The sequence below is a fragment of the Saccopteryx leptura genome, chromosome 2 (assembly GCF_036850995.1).
Source record: "Saccopteryx leptura isolate mSacLep1 chromosome 2, mSacLep1_pri_phased_curated, whole genome shotgun sequence".
Lineage (NCBI taxonomy): Eukaryota > Metazoa > Chordata > Mammalia > Chiroptera > Emballonuridae > Saccopteryx > Saccopteryx leptura.
This window is the reverse complement of record NC_089504.1, coordinates 159543660-159562799: the sequence shown is the minus strand read 5'-3', so window position 1 is coordinate 159562799 and position 19140 is coordinate 159543660.

Genomic DNA, 19140 nt, shown 5'->3' with positions numbered 1-19140 from the left:
AACTTTTTACACAGGGGGCCAGTTCACTGTCCCTCAGACTGTTGGAGGGCCGGACTATAAAAAAAACTATGAACAAATCCCTATGCACACTGCACATATCTTATTTTAAAGTAAAAAAACAAAACGGGAACAAATACAGTATTTAAAATAAAGAACAAGTAAATTTAAATCAACAAACTGACCAGTATTTCAATGGGAACTATGCTCCTCTCACTGACCACCAATGAAAGAAGTGCTCTTTCTGGAAGTGTGGCGGGGGCCGGATAAATGGCCTCAGGGGGCCACATGCGGCCCGCGGGCCGTAGTTTGGGGACCCCTGATTTATGGCATGTTTTGATGAATTTAAGTTTTAAATTTTAATATGGTCAAATTTATAATTTTTTCCTCATGTTTTTTTATTTTTAATTTATAATAATTTTATAAAGTTTACCTGTGTTACTTTTCATTGTGTTTAAAATATTATTCTCTATTCTGTGTCATAAAAATATTCTTCTATATGTTGTAACAGTTCTACAATTTAGTTTTTTATAACCCATTAATCTGGAATCTATTTCTATGCTCCATAGAATGTATTAATAAAAATATGCTTTCTCTTTTTCTGTATTGATAACCAGTTTTCTTAATAGTCCATCTTAGCCTACTTATTTGAAATATTTTTTCTGACATAAATGCATTTCTATACATGTGTGGGCCTCACACTAGCCATTCTATTCCATAGATTTGTGTATCCTAGAATCAATGGACCACATTGTCTTAATCACTACAACTTTAAAGTTAAGTTTGCTCTCACAGAGAGTGACTCCTTCTAGCTTGTTGTTTTTAGAAACTGTCTTGGCTATTCATTTTCCTTTTCTATTCCAAGGACATGGTGAAAGCAGCTTGTTGAATCCCATGAATAATCCTGTTGAACATTTTACAGAAATTGCGTTAAAATATAGATTAACTGAGGGAATCTGACTTCTTTGTGATATCAATCCATGAACATGATGACACATCTCTCCATTCATTTAAGCCCTATTACATGTCTTTTAATAAAATTTTATAATTTCTCCGTATACTTCTTTTGTTGGGCTATTTCTCAGTATCTTATTTAAAATAAACAAAGTATCTTATTGTAAATAAAACAAAAATGTTATATTTTCTGTTTGCAGCTAATGCAGAGGAAATACAGTTGACTTTATATACAGAAGACTTGTTGAACTCTCTTATTAGTTCCATAGTTTCTCTTGAATAGTCTTCACAGGCAGTCAAATTTTGAAACATGTTTTGTTTTCTTTTTAATTGTGGTAAAATACACATAATAAAATTTACCATCTTAGCCATTTTTAAGTGTCGAGGTTAATGGTATTAAGTATATTCACCTTGCTGTGCTAGCCTCACCACCACCCATCCCCACCTCTTTTCATCTTATAAAACTGAGATTCTGTGCCTATGAAGCAATTGCTCCCCAAAGCCCTGACAACCACCATTATACTTTCTATAGACTTTACGATTTTGACTAAGTACCTTATTTAAGTGGAATTAGACAGTATTTGTCTTTTTTGTGACTGGCTTATTTCACAGAGCATAATGTCATCAAGTTCCAGCCATGTTGTAGCACACTGCAGTTTCCTTCTGTTTTTTTTAAGGCTGAGTAATATGCCACTGCATGTATATACGACATTTTGTTTATCCAGTCATAGGTTGGTAGACACTTGGGGTGCTTTCACATTTTTAGCTATTGTGAATAATGCGGCTACGAACATGGGTTTTTAAATATCTTTTTGAGACGTTGCTTTCAATTCCTTAGGGCAGCGGTTCTCAACCTGTGGGTCGCGACCCCTGCTGGGGTCGCGACCCACAGGTTGAGAACCACTGCCTTAGGGTATATCTCTAGAAGTGGAATTTCTGAGTCATATAGTCAGTCTATTTTTAATTGTTTGAGGAACTGTCCATACTGTACTTTATAGTGGCTGTACCACAGAGCAGAGCAGGACAGCAATTTACCAAGCAGGGGACATGCCTTCAGTGCTCCATGCCAGCCCAGATGTGGCAGCCCTGTGATGAATGCATGGCTGCCTCACAGCTCTGCAGCACCGTGCTGGGCACCAGAGGGCTGGGCACAGCTGTCAGTTCAGAACCTTCACAGCTCATCCATTTGGTCACAAAGATGTTTGGCCAGCACCTGCTGTCCAGGGGCCAGACCTAGGCAGTTCCCATGCTGGCACTGCACCTCTGCGCCCCGTGGTGTATGACCCTGGTGCAGTGACCATGCAGTGCCCCTCACCCCGGGGTCCTCCACTTTGCAGTCCCAGCAGCCCCTCAGTAGAGTGGGAGGGACAGGTGGGCGACAGCTCCTCGGTGGCTCCAAGCATTTCCCTTCAGTCTCTACGTCTGGTGTTTCCAACAAGGCTAGCTGCTCGCCGGTGACCCTGTCTTCAGTCCTCTCACTCCTCAGCCCTGTGCCTGCCTTTGGGCACATGTGGGCAGGAGGCATGCTGTGCCCAAGCCTGCAGCCTCCGCAGTGACCCCACTGCTCCCTGAGGCAGGGTCCTGTCCCCTCTGCCCTTCAAACAGGCATTCTCCCATCCGTTGACCCATCAGAACCAGCGCTGGAACCCGCTGCCCTGCAGCCTTTGTCAGCTTCCCTGAAAGTCACAGGTCAAGAACCCATTGTAAATTTATGGCATGTCCTTAATCACAGGGCTGAAACTCCCAGTGGGAGTTCACCTGTTCCACTGTTAAGGTTTTGTTTGGTTGGTTGGTTGGTTGGATTTTTTTTTTTAAGACACACCAATAGAAAATTATGGGATAAGAATGCTTTTCTTTTTTTTTTTTTCTGAAGCTGGAAACGGGGAGGCAGTCAGACAGACTCCCGCATGCACCCGACCGGGATCCACCCGGCATGCCCACCAGGGGGCTATGCTCTGCTCTGCCCATCTGGGGGTTGCTCTGTTGCGACCAGAGCCACTCTAGCGCCTGGGGCAGAGGCCAAGGAGCCATCCCCAGCGCCTGGGCCATCTTTTTGCTCCAATGGAGCCTTGGCTGCAGGAGGGAAAGAGAGAGACAGAGAGGAAGGAGGGGGGGTGGAGAAGCAGATGGGCGCCTCTCCTGTGTGCCCTGGCCGGGAGTCAAACCCGGGACTCCCGCATGCCAGGCCGACGCTCTACCACTGAGCCAACCGGCCAGGGCTAAGAATGCTTTCTTTGTTGTAATGTCATAGTAATAATACTACCAGGCACCAAAGGTAAGTCTTGTGCCTGTATTGTTGGTAAAATGTAGAGAATGTCAGTACAGAACATGTTACTATGTTTCAAAAATACTTTATATAATGAATGCACTTGAATTTGAGATTTTAGATTAATCTTTTATTTCCAGGAGGTAAAAAAAAAAAAAAAAAAAAGTAGGAAATTTTTGCATTTCAGGCCATGCAAGTTAGCGCTTTCTGTTGCCATCAAGTGGCCTGTGCTCAGCATTGCAAGCATGTGTGGCCTTAATAGGTGGCATCGCGTTAATTAAATTATGTATACGGGCTAACAAGGGGTTATTTAATCAGCTATTTAATTATTTTGAGTAACATTTCTATTAGAGGGAAGTAAATATTAATTTAACTGTCTAATGATGAGAAATCTTTCCGTATGGTCCATCCCTGAATGTCTACTAAAATACTCCCAGGCCCCTCTGCCTGTGTTACAAGGCCGGGACTCCACCTCTCCCTTTCCTGTGTTGTCACCTGTCCCTAGTCTCACAGTGGCCTTAGGCTCCTGGCTCTCTCATGTGGTCCCCACACCTGTGGAGGTGCCCAGAAGTAGTCCCCTGGGGGAGCCGTGTTCTAACAAGACTTGGAACACAGCCACTGGCATGACCCCATGGCGCCTGAGCACTCACAAGAACGTCAGAGCTGCCTTTGTCCACCTGGACCAGAGGAAGGGTCGGTGGAAACTACGCAGGTGATTCCAGTGTGGAGATGTGCTGAGCTGTCCCCGCGGTCCCTGGAAGGCTAGATGGGTCTAGCTTCCCCCAGCGCCCCATCGGCTACCAGGCAGCAAGGAACTGCCTCCTCCATGAGAGGTGGCCCTCAGCATATGCACACACGTGCCCACGCTCACACCACAACGCAGCACAGCGGACGGTATGACGGGCAGGCAGGAGTCTGTGGGGGACGAGGCAGGTGCTCTCAGCTCCTTTTGAGTACTGTGCCTTGAATAAAATTCACTTTATTGAGCTGCACTTGAAGGTGCCAGACTGGAGAGTCTTATTTTCCTGTGCAAGTGGAATTTCACTTGTCACCTGTCTGTTGTTACAACATCTCAGTTAGCAAACTAACGGTAGCCTCAGTTTGGATGAGGTTGAAACAGGGAGAAATGAAGGTTTTGTGAAGATAAGTTAGGAGAAAACACCACTGGAACCATGCTCCCTGCCAACTGCCTGCTGCCCATTCAGGAAACGGGGTCAGGCCGTGCTCAGGGCTCAGCCTGGGGGTGGGGGCCCATGGGACTGCCAAGACCCCTCCTCTAAGACCTGTCTCCTCACCCTGAAAGGCTCCTGTGTTGACCCCTTACCTGGCTGTGGATCTGAGTGGTGCTTTCCTGCTCCGCATCAGCACCGTGCCCACGGCGCACAGCCAGGCTGGCCCGCACACAGGGGGCTGAGGGCACAGGACAGTGCACACGGGCAGGCGCCATGCACATTGGCCTGCACAGCCTATTTGGCTGCTCCTATAAATGTCTCATGGGCCAGCTTTCCGTGGGATAGTAAAAAAATAAAATGTGTAAGTTTGGCCAGCACCTCACGCTCTCTCAGCTAAGTTGTTTTCTGGGTGTTTTGTTTACGTTTAAAGGCTTTAACTCAATTTCTAGCATAAAAAATGTTTTAGAGAAGCTTTGAGTCAGCTTGGCTTCTGTAAATGGCCAGTGGAGACAAGGCAGACTTACCAATGCATGTAATCGTTCTCTCAGAAAGGAAAATGTTAGTCCAGGGGAACTGCCGACGGCTCCTTAGAAGGTGGAAACAGAGACCCAGGCCTAGTGACCACCAGCAGCTCTCAGAGAGCCTCCGTGATGGGAGCAAGGCCTCCGACGTCGTCCGTGTGGGGGCAGACTCAGGACCTTCTGGCCACGGGAGTGGGCAGCGTGCAGTCCCCTGGTCGGAAAGTGGTGCTCGCTGGGTCTCCTGCTTCCTGCCAATCATGTGTTGCCATGGCCTCTGTTCACATCGGCGTCTGCAGGTATCTGCACAGTGACCTTCCCACCTCTGACGTCTCTGGGCTTCTCTCCCCAGGACTACGTGCTGGCTGTGGGTGTGTACGTCATGGTCATCCACCCCGAGCAGAAGCTTCTGCTGCTCAGTGGCATCAGCAGATGATGCCACTTCAGGTGGGATCACTTTTCCTTCAGGTGGGCACTGTCCCACTCGGGAGCCACAGGGGGAGGGGGTGGCTGGGTCACTGGTAGTCTGAGCCAACCCCAGGGTAGCCAAAGTGAGGAAGGAACTACAACACAGGAGCAACAGTCAGTGGAACTAAGTTTAGCTGGTGTGACAAGGAACTTCATGGGAGCAAAGGGTCAAGGACCCCGTGTGGGAACACAGTGGTGGCTGTGTGACCTATGCCCTCTAGGAAGCTCTTGGGGGGCATGCTCTGCTCACCTAGCTTCCCTGGACCCAGTCTGTCTAGGAAGGAGGGGACTCCGCTTCAATGAGTGTTCCCAGTGTCTGGTCCCCAAAGGGTAGAGCCAGCAGGTGGAGTTGCAGGGTGCGTGTCCATAGGTCTCTGCACTTAGAACTGAAGGGAAGGTCTCTGGGCTTGTGCACGCACAAAGGGCTGGGCACTGGGTTTCTGTCTGTCTTGGTAAGATAAGGTAGGAGTGGTCTCTCTGTGCTCTGCACAATGTTGGATAGTTTGAAATGACCTGTTCCTGGAAGGAACCTGAGACATGCCCGTGCCGAGCTCCTAGGTCTGTGGGCAGTAACAGTGGCCGTTTCTCCTGACTTACTGCCAGGGTTCTCTCTTACAAGGAGCTTCTGTCTGTGTTCTGGAATTAATGTTGGTAATTTAGAGTGGCCTAGAAAATGGCCTCTTTGCTCCATATTTCATGTATGTTTGCAGAATTCAGTGAAATAGTCCTCTTCATAATTACTTCAATTTCCTTTCTCCCTGTAGTGGTTTCTCCTTTTACATTTATGATTTGGATGATTTTGCTTACTTTTTCTTGTGTAGTTTATCCACTTATCTGTTTTCTTTAACTAGTTTGGTTTATTTGCTACTATTCTACTTAGAATTGCCTTTTTATAAATTGATTTTAGATAGAGAGCAAGGAGAGAGAGAAACATGGATTTGTTGTTCCACTTATTTATATATTCATTGATTGATTATTATATGTGCCCTGACTAGGGATTGAACCCACAACCTTGGTATTTTAGAACAATGGTCTAATGGTTAGACTCTCACCAACAGAGCTACCCAGCCAAAGTTTAATTGCCTCTTTATATTGTTTCAGTTTTTAAGCTGCCTCTAACTCTTAGCAAATCAGTCAGGGCCCTGGCTGGGTAGCTTAGTTGGTTAGACTGTCGTCCCAGTACACCAAGGCTGCAGGTTTGATCCCTGGTCAGGGTACATGCAGGAACAGATTGATGCTCCTGTCTCTCTCTCTCCTCTTTCTCTCTCTCTAAAGTCAATAAAATAAACATTAAGGGGGAAAAAAGAATCAACCAATGAATGCATAAATAAGAAGAACAAATTGATGTTTCTATCTCCCTCTCTCTCCCCCTTGCTCTTTCTCTTTAAAACCAAGAAACAGTCATATTTTAAATCCAATGTTTTAATAACTATGATGATAACTTTCTAATTGCCATGAAAATTAGTAGATGGCATAGATTTCTCTTATCTTTTCCACTAACATAGTTTCACTGCCAGCCCTCTGTCAGCTCTGGGTCGTTTTTTATATTCTATTTAATGCTATGCCAGGATTTCTTTCAAAGAACACAGACTGTAACATGTGTGACTTTCTAACACAGCATGAGTATTATGTTAGTTTCTGAGGCAGGGATGTCCACATTCCACCACATCCTAAATGGTTTGCACTTTCTACAAAAGTAATCATTAGTAAATGGTTAAAAAGGATCCCCTGCCTGATACAGAAATGTCTTTATAATGTGATATTAAGGAACTGTGTGTGAGATTTGTCACCTGAACTGACAAAATAATATTGTCAAAGCAGATTGGAGACATAAAAAAGGCAGAAAATTACTTTCAAGACTTGGAGAAAGTGGTGCAGAAGCTGGACGAACTGCAGAGGAGGACCATGGTTCTGATGAACAGGTGTGAGTTGTAAATGGAGTGTGGCTCAGATTTCCCGAGTGCATCGCCCTGCGCAGGGAGCAGTGTAGCCTCTCTGGCACCTGCTCTCTTCTGTCCCAGGTCTCTCAGAACCGAAACAGGAAATCACAGACTCAGGGAGGGCACAGGTGTTTTCTGGACTCACAGTCCTGTTCTTTTAGCCACAAAATCTGACTTTAGGCCCCCACCAATTTTCAAAGTGCTCCCACTGCCCCCTCCTCAACACTGGCATCCACATGTGCTGGCTCTGGCACCCCGGCCAGCTGTAGTCCCTTTGCTGTACTCTGTACTCTGGAGGGCGGGGGCTCTTATGGCTGAAATGTTCAGTAGGTAACGACATGAGCTTGGAGCGTGTTTGCTGAGAGAAGGCCTGAACCTGGGTGACGCTCAGGAACAGAAAATGAGACTGAGACAGGGTCCGTTTTATAGCAGGAAAGAATGACAGGTGCGGTTCTGATGTCTGAATTAACACAAGTTAGGCCCACTGCAATTCCCAACCAGGATGCCTGCCGTGGTCAGCCGACTGCACTGTCCCAGCCGCTCAGGGTCACACCGGGAGCGCACGTCTCCGTCCTGCCAGCGACCAGGAGCACCTGACGTTTCCTTGTCACTTACCTTCCAGAGCTTTCCTCTACTTCGGTCAGAACAACTTTGCAGAAGCCCACAGATTTCTTCACAGTGCAGTGGTAAGACGCTTCCGCAGATGTCAGCTCCCACCTGCTGCCGTGTCCCGGTGGGTGGAGCCTGGGCTGGGGAGGTGTCCAGCCCCACCTGTCCCAGGCTCAGAGCCGCCGTCCCTGGCACCTGTTTTGACCTGGGTCCCTCCCCTCTATGCCAACAACGCTTTCGTGTGCCTGCTCTACCTGGACAGACTCAAGGACTTGCTGCGGCAGTGGGAGGCCATGGTGTAGCAGGACCCAGGCACTACCTGCTCATGTGCTCTTCAGCCTGACCACCATGTACGAGTTGGAGTCCTCCTGGGGCATACAGAAGAAGCTTGAGGCTGTTGCCAGCAGAGAAGGGGGCAGCTTCAACCCGTAGTGCCTCAAGCTGGCCTAGGCGGTAGTGTCCAGAAGCACCACACCACCTCTGGAAACTGCAGGGAGCCAGTCTGCGTGTGTGTCCAGCAGGTTCGGTAAAGCCTCTCCCCTGGGGCCTGGGAGCATGTCTCTTTGGTCCAGAGCCAAGGCCACGGCTGTTGGGCAGTTTGCTGAACTCCAGCCACCGACCCTGCAGCTCTGCACTGTCTGTGAATACAGGGCGAACATGCCGCTAGGACGGTGGTGATGGACAGAAAATCTGTAGGACGCACTGGTTCCCTTTTGTTTGTTCCCAGAAGCTGACCTGCTTGGCTCATCAATTCTGAATATCTTCAGAGAAAAACTGAGAATGGAATATAAGCCATTCTCACTCTGCCTGAGTATCTGGAGCATGTATAAATACTGGAGCGAGACACCAACCGTGACTGTCACCACCTCCCCTCCGTCCTCCTGCCACAGCCCAGACTGAATGCACTGTGCTCCTCCAGGTCTTCTCTGCGGTGCTGAGCACCTTGGACAAGCTGGTGATGAATGACAAAGCCCATCATTGTTTCTGTGTTCTGTACCCCCCGGGGTGGGGAGTGGGCCTGTGTTTAGGGGTCCGGTGAACAGGGGAGCCCACGTGCGTGCATCCACATGCTCCAGCGGGCGGGCTGTGCCTGCGCATGGGCACATCAGGACAGCAGCTGTGCATCAACAAGGCATTTCCGCTCTTACAAACCTCTGGTTCCTGAAAACTTCACTTTTCTAAAGTCCTGGCCAGGGAGCTGGTGTTTCTAGTTTAAAGACTGTGACATATCCCTGGCTGGTTAGCTCAGAGGGTTGAGTGTCATCTGAAAACAATAAGGTTGAGGGTTGATCCCCAGTCAGAGAGCACAGGGGAAGCGACCAAAGAATGGCACGACTGATAGAAACAACAAATGGATGCTTCCCTTCCCCCTCCCACTCTTTAAAACTCAATCAAATAAAAACCATGGCCAGATAGTTCAGTTGGTTGGAGCTTCGTCCCAGCGCAGAGGTTGCTGGTTCAATTCCCAGTCACAGCACACACAGGAGCAGCTCGATGTTCCTGTCTCTCTCTCTCTGCCTCTCTCAAAATAAATAAACAAATAAATAAATAAATAAAGACTGTGACATAAACCTGTGTTGTATAAAGCAAAGCAAAGCTGTGTTTCTGTTCATTTTTGTAACAAAGTAAACACACCAACACAGTGTCTGCCAAGCAGACGACCTCAACACAGTTGGTGAAATACATTAAAATAGGAGAGAGGATAAGACAGGACTTAGGACATCCTGCTTGCGCTGGTGGGAGCCAGGCCGTTTGGGGCCCGCGCTGCTCTTATGCATTGCGAGGGCACACGATCTGTGCCAGGGCTACCAGGATGTCCTGGCCAAACCTGAGCCTGAGATTCCGGTCTCATCCTTTGCAGGTGATGGAGGCCTGTAACAGCCAAGTTCAGAGGGAAGGGCTAAAAATGGATCAATCAATTTTAAAGAATTAGAAGAATGAATATGTCTTGCGTCTGTCTGTGTTAGTACCATAGGAAGAGATCATCATTGTCATGTCAGCCATTAACAAAGGGAAAGCTTAAAATATCTTCAAAGCATTCTGTAGGTTCTAGCACTTTCTCAGGATCCACAGTATGCAGAGGTTTATAAGTCACAGTATAGGTCAAACTGATTATTTCATTCTTTACAGATTGCACAGGAATCACTCCTCATAGGTTACCATATTATTGAAATACATGCTCGTGTTACCTGGTGACCTGCTGTCCGGGAAAAACAGCGCTTGGGAATATTTGAACACACTGTTGACCTGCAATTTTATGTGGAAGTTATCCCATGTTACAGGCTTCATTTTCTTAATTGACTATGAAAGTGAAACGATCTAAATGAACTTCAGTATACTTTATTTGTACATAATGAATTTAAATAAAACTTTGTACATATCTGCTACATATTATATGTTGAAGTAAATTTTTTTGGTGTGATATATACTGTATAGCAATCACCTACGTGTAATGGTCACCACGTTTTGCAAATATATCTGTTTTTGCGGAGCTTTCCTTTTTTTTTTTTTTTTTTTTACAGAGACAGTGAGTCAGAGAGAGAGATAGACAGGGACAGACAGATAGGAACAGAGAGAGATGAGAAGCATCAACCATTAGTTTTTCATTGCGCGTTGCGACACCTTAGTTGTTCATTGACCACTTTCTCATATGTGCCTTGACCGCGGGCCTTCAGCAGACCAAGTAACCCCTTGCTGGAGCCAGCGACCTTGGGTTCAAGCTGGTGGGATTTTGCTCAAACCAGATGAGCCTGCACTCAAGCAGGCGACCTCAGGGTCTCGAACCTGGGTTCTCCGCATCCCAGTCCGAAGCTCTATCCACTACACCACCGCCTGGTCAGGCAGCTTTCCTTTTGAAACACACACTTTGCACATTCGAGTTGAGTTTCCTTTTATACCAGTGACTCTATTCTCTGAAAAGTGGTTTTTTTAGTTGCTCTGAAAGCCTAAAAGGTGTATCAATGTAAGGAGCTTTTTTAGAAATACCAGAATAAGAGTTAGGTTCTGAGCTGCATTAATTTGAAACAGCAGATATCCATTCCCTAGCTACTTCATGTAGAAATTTTTCTGTATCCTATTTTATTTCATCTATTATAATTACAGTAAATTCTGAATGCACTGAGGAGTCTCAAGTCCCATAAACCTGTATCATCGAGAGTTTCAAACTATGAAATCAGTAATGCAAGCAGAAGCATGAGTTTACTTAGGGGCTGTCAACAACATTTGGGCTGAAAACACGAGTTAACTTGTGAACAGCTGTTTCCCCTTAGAGCAGGGGTCCCCAAACTTTTTACACAGGGGGCCAGTTCACTGTCCCTCAGACCATTGGAGGCCGGACTATTAAAAAAACTATGAACAAATCCCTATGCACACTGCACATATCTTATTTTAAAGTAAAAAACAAAATGGGAACAAATACAATATTTAAAATAAAGAACAAGTAAATTTAAATCAACAAACTGACCAGTATTTCAATGGGAACTATGCTCCTCACTGACCACCAATGAAAGAGGTGCCCCTTCCGGAAGTGCGGAAGTGCGGTGGGGGCCAGATAAATGGCCTTAGGGAGCCACATGTGGCCCGCAGGCCATAGTTTGGGGACCCCTGCCTTAGAGAGTCTTACTGCTCAGTTTCGTTTCACAGTATTACTCAAACCCGCCTCTGTGCTTAGGTTCTCGAACCTGAAATGATGAGATTTCAAATTACTGCTAATATAAGTTTGGTAAGTAGTTCTGCAGAGATTCATTTTACTTTAAAGTGGATGACATTCTTCCCCAGCACTGGTTAAGGCTTTTACACATTAGATCAGGGGTCGGGAACCTTTTTGGCTGAGAGAGCCATGAACACCATATATTTTAAAATGTAATTCCATGAAAGCCATACAATATGTTTAACACTAAATATAAGTAAATGTGTGCATTTTATGTAAGACCAACACTTTTAAAGTACAATAAGTCTCTGAATTCTTTTTAATAACGTTGTTATGCTGTTGCTAACCAATGATGAATAAAGTACTTCTTACCATTAATGTGACTTCTGGTGCTGCATGGTTTTGCTGATGGCTTTGTAGTTTGGTTGATACTTGGTGAGGTTAAGCTTCATGCAGGCGTTGAGACTTCCATCCATTAAATGTGATCGGAGGTTGGTCTTAACGTTCTTTAGATATGAGAAAAACTGCTCACATGCATACGTAGAGCCTAACATTGTTAGCACAGCAATACTCACATGCTGCAGTGTGTGGTATGTGATGGGAAGCGCGTTCCAAGTTTTGACAATCAGCTGGTCCGTGGGTTGAAGTTTTTTCATTTCTCCCCACTGTGTTTGCTCGCCAACTCTGCTTGCTGTCATGCAAGTCTTTCCAAATCTTCATTCAGTGACTTGAACTTATTCACCCACATGTCTGAGGCCATCAGGTCAGCAGCTTATAGCTCAAAATCTCTGATAGAGACACCGGGGATGTAACTCAGGTCAGCGCTGTCCACTGCACACTTGTGTGGATGGGTGATGAACTTAAAAAGATGAGTGCACTCACGAAATTCTCCAAAGTGCGCTTTGAATGACTGCAGATTAGATGTGAAGCCCGCTAGCTGCTGGAGATCAAGATGTTGAGCAGAGTCACTTGTTGTGCATGCATCTTTAAACTCTCCCAGTTTTTCAAAGTGTAATAAACGACCTGTTTCAATGTCGACCTGTTTCAAGAGTTCCAGCTTGTTTTCAAATGCAAACACTGCTTGTTGAAGGGATAAGACTGTATTTCCAAAGCCTTGCATTTTCACATTGAGCTGGTTCAGATGTTCAGTCATGTCCACGAGATAGTAGAACTTCAGGAGCCACTCAGTGTTAGCTAACTCAGGATGCTTGATGTTTTTCATTTCAAGAAAAGTCCGGATTTTGCTCAGACAAGCTGCAAAACGGCTGAGCAACTTCCCTCTTGACAACCAACGCACATTGCTGTGCAGAAGCAGACCAGGATAATTATTCCCAACTTCATCCAGCAGTGTTTTAAACTGGCGATCATTTAAAGCTCGGGCAACAATAAAGTTGAACACCAGAATGACCAGCAATATCACCTTACCAAGCTGCTCGCCTCCCCACCAATCCTCTGTTTTTCCCCACCATCAGTATACACCGAAATAACTTTATCCACTGGTAGATTTTTTTCTTTAGCAAACTCAGTAAAAGACTTGAGTAAATCCTCCCCTCTTGTTGTCTCTTTCATAAGCAAAATAGCAAGACTTTCCTCACGTAGTGTGTCACTGACAGCATACCTTGCAATCACGCTGAACTGGGATAAATGGCTTACATCTGTTGAGTCATCCAAAGCGAGAGAAAAGAATGGTGCTGCTTTTATGTCCTTCACTTGTGTTGCCTCAATTTGATTTGCCATCATGATGGTACGATCGTGAACAGTTCTTGCCGACAGAGGCATGTCTTTTATTTGTTTGATTATCTTGTCTTTATCTGAAAAGTCGTCAAAAAGTTCATTGGCAACATCAAGCATGAATGTTTAGGCATACTCCCCATCTGTGAGTGGCTTTCTGTTTCTCACAATTGCTAAAGCACCAGCAAAACTTGCCGAATTCCAGTCACCTTGTTGGGTCCAAACACAGAGTTGCTGCTGACTAGCTTGTACTCTGCACAGTAGCTCTTGACATGCTTTCTTCCTGCTGTCCCCCGCTGGATATTTCGATGCAAACATAGTATGGCGTGTGTCGAAGTGCTGCTTTATATTTGACCATTTCATCGATGCAATTTTATCATTGCATATTAGAAACACTGCAGGGCCTGCTCTCTCCACAAAGGCAAATTCCTCTGTCCATTTCTGCTGAAAAGTACGATACTCATCTTTTTTTCTTTTAGCCATCATCTTCATCAAAAGAATTTCTGCAATTAGCTAGCTGACTACTTGATTAAAAGGAGGGAAGTTTACTTCCTGACCTCACAACGACCCAGGTACGTTACACATTATCCAATAAAAATTTAGTGTTGTCCTGGAGGACAGCTGTGATTGGCTCCAGCTACCCGCAACCATGAACATGAGCGGTAGGAAATGAACGGATTGTAATACATGAGAATGTTTTATATTTTTAACGTTATTATTATTTTTATTAAAGATTTGTCTGAGAGCCAGATGCAGTCATCAAAAGAGCCACATCTGGCTTGTGAGCCACAGGTTCCCGACCCCTGCGTTAGATTAACATTTTCGTTGTATCAGGTTCCAGTGCTAGATTTAGTTTTCAGTTGCATCAGGGTCCATTGCTAAAATCAGTTTTAAGTTTTCTGAATTAGCTTTGCTCCTGTGTATGTTTGGCATTGCTTTAAAATTAACTTCAGGTATTCATTTATAAATTGTGTCTCCTTTTGGCTCAGAGAAATCCTCCAGGCTTAGGTTACAGAACGTCTTCCTTTAACCAAAAACTGCTTCATTTTTGAACTGCACCATAAACAGCATATTGAGTCCAATATACAGTCAGATTCCTGATGGTAAAATATGACATTATTGTGTAAACAAAGTTGTGAGCCCTTATGAAAGTACAAGTTAAACCAGAATCCAAAAGTAACTCCAAACATATAGCTAACGTTAACAGCAAGTCCAACTTAACTGCACATATACAGGAAACATTACACTTGTGTCATAAGTTAAAACTAAATGTTTATCCTACATTTCACACAATACTTGGACCAAAGTATGTGCAGAATCAAATGACCATTGTCAAACAACCAGTATATGACCTGTCATATCTGCCCTCAGCCTGGACCAAATTCCATATAGCTAAAAACATAATTTAAATACCTACCTTAAAGATGACCCTAATGTATTTTAACACTGAAATAAAATGTTTCTCTGAACTTTTCATAATGCTACCTCTAATGTCAAACTGTAAATAATACTAAGCTCCAGAAGATATCCTAATATTAATGTGAACTCATAAGTCTTTCTTGGTCATTCACGTTCAGAAGCTTCAGGAACCATGCAGGTCCCTTGGAAAATAGTACGTTTTAACTGCGAGAAAAATCAAACCTATTTTGCCTAAAATTCAGCAATGTCATTCGAAAATGTTACACTGTACATAAATCTGCTTTGAATGATGTGTACAATGATTAGTTTAAATGCATTGCAAATATCATCACATTATTTCTTTCACATTTTACAAGTTTAAATCAAAACGTTCGGATCCCGGCCTGTCAGAAATAGTGCTGCGGGCTGGTGCCAGCTTGAACTGGGGTCGCTAGAACACGGCCTGGGGGCCGCCCTCCCTCCACCTTCCTGTGCGCTCCCGCATGGCTGGCACCCACAATCTCAGTGAGCACCTCCTGTTGCAGCAGGGACAGTGAGCACTTCCAGAGCGGTTCCACCCGGCGGGCCAGCGCAGACCTCACACTTGAGAAAGGCCCCACTTCGTTACCCTCCAGTTGTGTAACTGGGAGAATGGGCATTTGTGAAAGCTATGTGCTCAGAAGCCATGATGTCAGTTCTTACCCACTGCCGTTATAGTCACTGGTAATAAGTGTCATCTGCCCACGCAGGGCCACCTTGCTCTCATTTTTCTCATCCTGTCATGAGAAGAGCGCCCAGACTTGGATTTCTCAGCCTATACCCCTGTTGCACAGACACTACCTCAGAAACTCTGTGCATCCTGCTGGGGGCACATGTGCTGCTCAAGTGAGATGTGAGGGGATAACTAGCTCATGACTTGCACACCTGTGAGCCTGTAAACAAAGGGCAGAACATGCCTTCCCCCTGAACCAATCCTTCCGGGTCTTCCCAGCCACCTCCATCAGTTCCGGGGGTCACCTCGCAGGAACTGACAGACCACATTCTAAAGCCCTGCTGCCCACGCTGACGTGCCATGGAGAAACTGGCCCACGAGCACGGGGTCCGCTCTGCAGTGGTCCTGGGAGAACGACCCGCAGGTATTTTCTGGGAAGGGCCACATAGTGGTATTGTAAGCTTTGTGCCACCTGTCATACATTTTTCTTTGGCTTGTTGTTTTTGCAACTGTTTAAGGCTATTAAACCCCTCTGGCAGGACACTCAGACCCATGGGCTGTGTTTGCTGACTGTGTTCTAGAACAGCAGCTGCCCACAGCAGGCACCACATAGTTTTTGCAGGAGTGCCCCATGGTCTTCAGTGTGACAGCAAAGCAAATGGATAGAGAGAGTGTGGGGCTGGCCAGTGTGAACCTAGTGCCTTGTCTAAGCGCAGGGGCTTCTCTAAACCTGTTTCCCTTTTTGTTTGAGGATGACAGAGGGTTGTCACAGCCAGGCAGTTGTTAGGATGGATGGGTGATCCAGAGCTGGGGTGCATGTGTGTGTACACACCCAGACACACACACACACACAATCACTGCAACATTTTCAAAATGGAGAGTTTTTCCTTCTCGTTGTGGGAGGATTAAGGGCTCTTAAGTACCAGTGGGTGTGCGGCCTGTCAAGTATGAATAAGCCTGCTCTCCAGTTTCTAATAGAGATAAAGCCTGCCCACCCCTCAGCAGCAGGTGGAAGAAAGGCCTCTTGTCAGCTGAGGGCCATTCTCAGGCTGTTTACAGCCAGTGGGAGGTGAGCGGGGAGAGGGCGGGAGGCGGGTGCTCCCCACCAGCAGAAAAGTCTTACAGTTCAGTCTTCAGGGAACAGCGAGGACATCTTCATCCTGTCACCCATTCGAGGACTGCTGACCATGAGCCGGCCCTGCAGAGCCTTGTAGGAGACAGTGTGGCCCGAGGGTGCCTGTGGCATGGGGACAGGAATGCTCTCCTTCCCTGGAAGCCCCCCCAGCCTGTACCCCATTGCAGGCACAGACAATTGGTGGGTCCTCACTGACAAGAAGCTGTCCCGTCTCATTTCTCCACAGGCCTGACTCCATTTGCCTCTACTTCTCACAGTTAGGTCCCAGGTAGCACTGTTTTGGTGGTGGGAACACTACTATTGAGGAATTATACTTAATCTGTTGTCAATGCTGTGCGACGTGATTACTCCAAAAGTTAGTGACTTAGAACAAAACTCACCTAGTTTCTGAGTCAGGAGACTGAAGTGGTTAGCTGGTGCTGCTGGGTCCTTTGGGAGGAGACTTGTGTCACTAGGGTTGCATCTGCTGAAGGCTTGGCTGGGGCCCAGGTTCTGCCGCCCACACCTGGTGATGTAGTGGCAGCTGGCATCCCCGAAAGTGACCCCAGAGAGCAAGCAGGAAACCAGGGACTTTCTGACCTCATGACAGATCATACAGTCACTTCTGCCACATTATCCAGAAGAAACAAGTCACCAAGTCCAGCCCACACTCAAGGGGATAACTGGGCTCCATTGGTGGAGAAGATTGTCAAAAAACTTATAGATATATTATTTTTAAATTAACTCTTATGCTTTTATTATTATTGAAAGGCAAAGAGGCAGAGGCAGACTCCCACATGCACCCTGACTGGGACCCACCTGGCTAGCCCTGTACCAGGCAATGCTCTTATCTGGGCCACTGCTCCACCACTCAGCAACTGAGCTTGTTAGCACTTGAGGTGAGGACATGGAGTCATCTCCAGCACCGGGGGCCAACCTTTGCTCAAACCATTCTGGACATGGCTGCAGAGGGGAAGAGAGGTGAGGAGACTCGGGGAGAAGCAAATGGTCACCTCTCCTGTGTGCCCTGACTAGGAATCAACCCAGGACTTCCACATACTGGGAAGACACTCTAGCACTGAGCCAACTGGCCAGGGCCATAGATATATTTTTAAACCACCATACTTAATTTTTAAAAAAATCTCTCGTCGTTTAATTGGATTGGAGGCAATAGGGAGTAGGACTGAGCCTTCATCCACCTGTACACTTGTGGACCCTAAAATTCAGAGCTCACTGAAATTTCTAAGGCAATGGACAGGCACCCTAAGACCAGCATAGAGGTTTGAAAAGAGATTTTTTTAAATTCCAGTTTGTGGAGAAAACAGCTTGCTCACTGGTGTACTGGCTGCAAGTACTTTGCTTTTTCAGTGCATGAGCACGTGGCACTGCCAGTGTGGATAGTCTAAGTAAGGCTGTGGGTGCTTGTGCTCAGGGTGGACAGCAGATGGTGAATTGTCTGCCCGCCACTGTGAGTGGCCTTTTTCGCTGTTTGTTTGCCTGAGAGGCAGTTTTCTCCTGCCTGTTGCTCATCCGCCCTTGTGAGACTATTAAACGGTAATGGCCCAGCGCTTTCTGGCTCCAGTTTCTCTACCATCTGCCGGAATTCAATGTGGACCTGCTTGGCCTCGGCCACTGGCATTACATCTGGCATAATGGGCAGGATTCAGATCAGATTGGTATGGAGCTGCCGACACCCCTGAAGGTTGGAATAGAGGAGTGGCTGTTCCCAGTGGCTCTCCTTTTGGGGACTGTGGGCTGGGTGTTTTTTACAGCCCTGCGAGAAGAAACTGAGAGCTCCAAGAGGCTGCCTGAGTTTGAGAACTCTAGGATGAGCTGCAGACTGAGTGCTGACAGTGGCAGGAACTGCGATAGTTGCTTGAGAAAGACTGACCGCTTCCAAGAGCTGAGCACCAACGGCACCTGCAACTGGAACCGTCGCTGGAGAAGAAATTTCAGTATTGTGAGCTGCAGTTTGCCTGGGAAGCTGAACGCTGGCACTGGCAGTTGTTAAAGAAACAGCTGTGGGTTCAGAAGTTTGAGTTCCAGCTTCAAGCCAAGAGCTGGCAGCCTCACAAGCTGAAGCAGACTCCGAGGACAGAGCTGTATTCATGCTGCCAGAGTGGCTCTGAGTCAGTGGGATCAGGAGAGTCCAACTCTTCTGAGGATGAAGAGGCTCTGGCTGAAGCTGCCATCCACAGACCAGAGCCCGGCCAGTAGTCACCCAGAAGGTAAAAACCCAGCAGCCAGAACTCCCTAATGGGCAGATACAACCCCCTCCACAGATAGTGGAGCACTCTGTGATCAGGAAGAGCTGATGGAGTTGGGGATGAAATTCAGGCAGAAACCCACCAAGCCCCTGGCAGCCTGGTTGCTGCAGTTGTGGGACATAGGGGGTGGATGGCATCATGCTCTCCTGAACAGAGATGAGCTTACAGCCCATTACTGCTGAAGGCTGCTGCCCATGCTGCCCCCCTAACAAGAGAAATGGGCCTGTAAAGGTTACCCAAACACAGATATGGGTAGATTTGATTGTGGTTGGATAGGGAGAGATTGAATGGCAAGCCTAATAAAGTCCTGTTACAGCAGCTTAAGCTGCAATAGAGGTTCCAGCC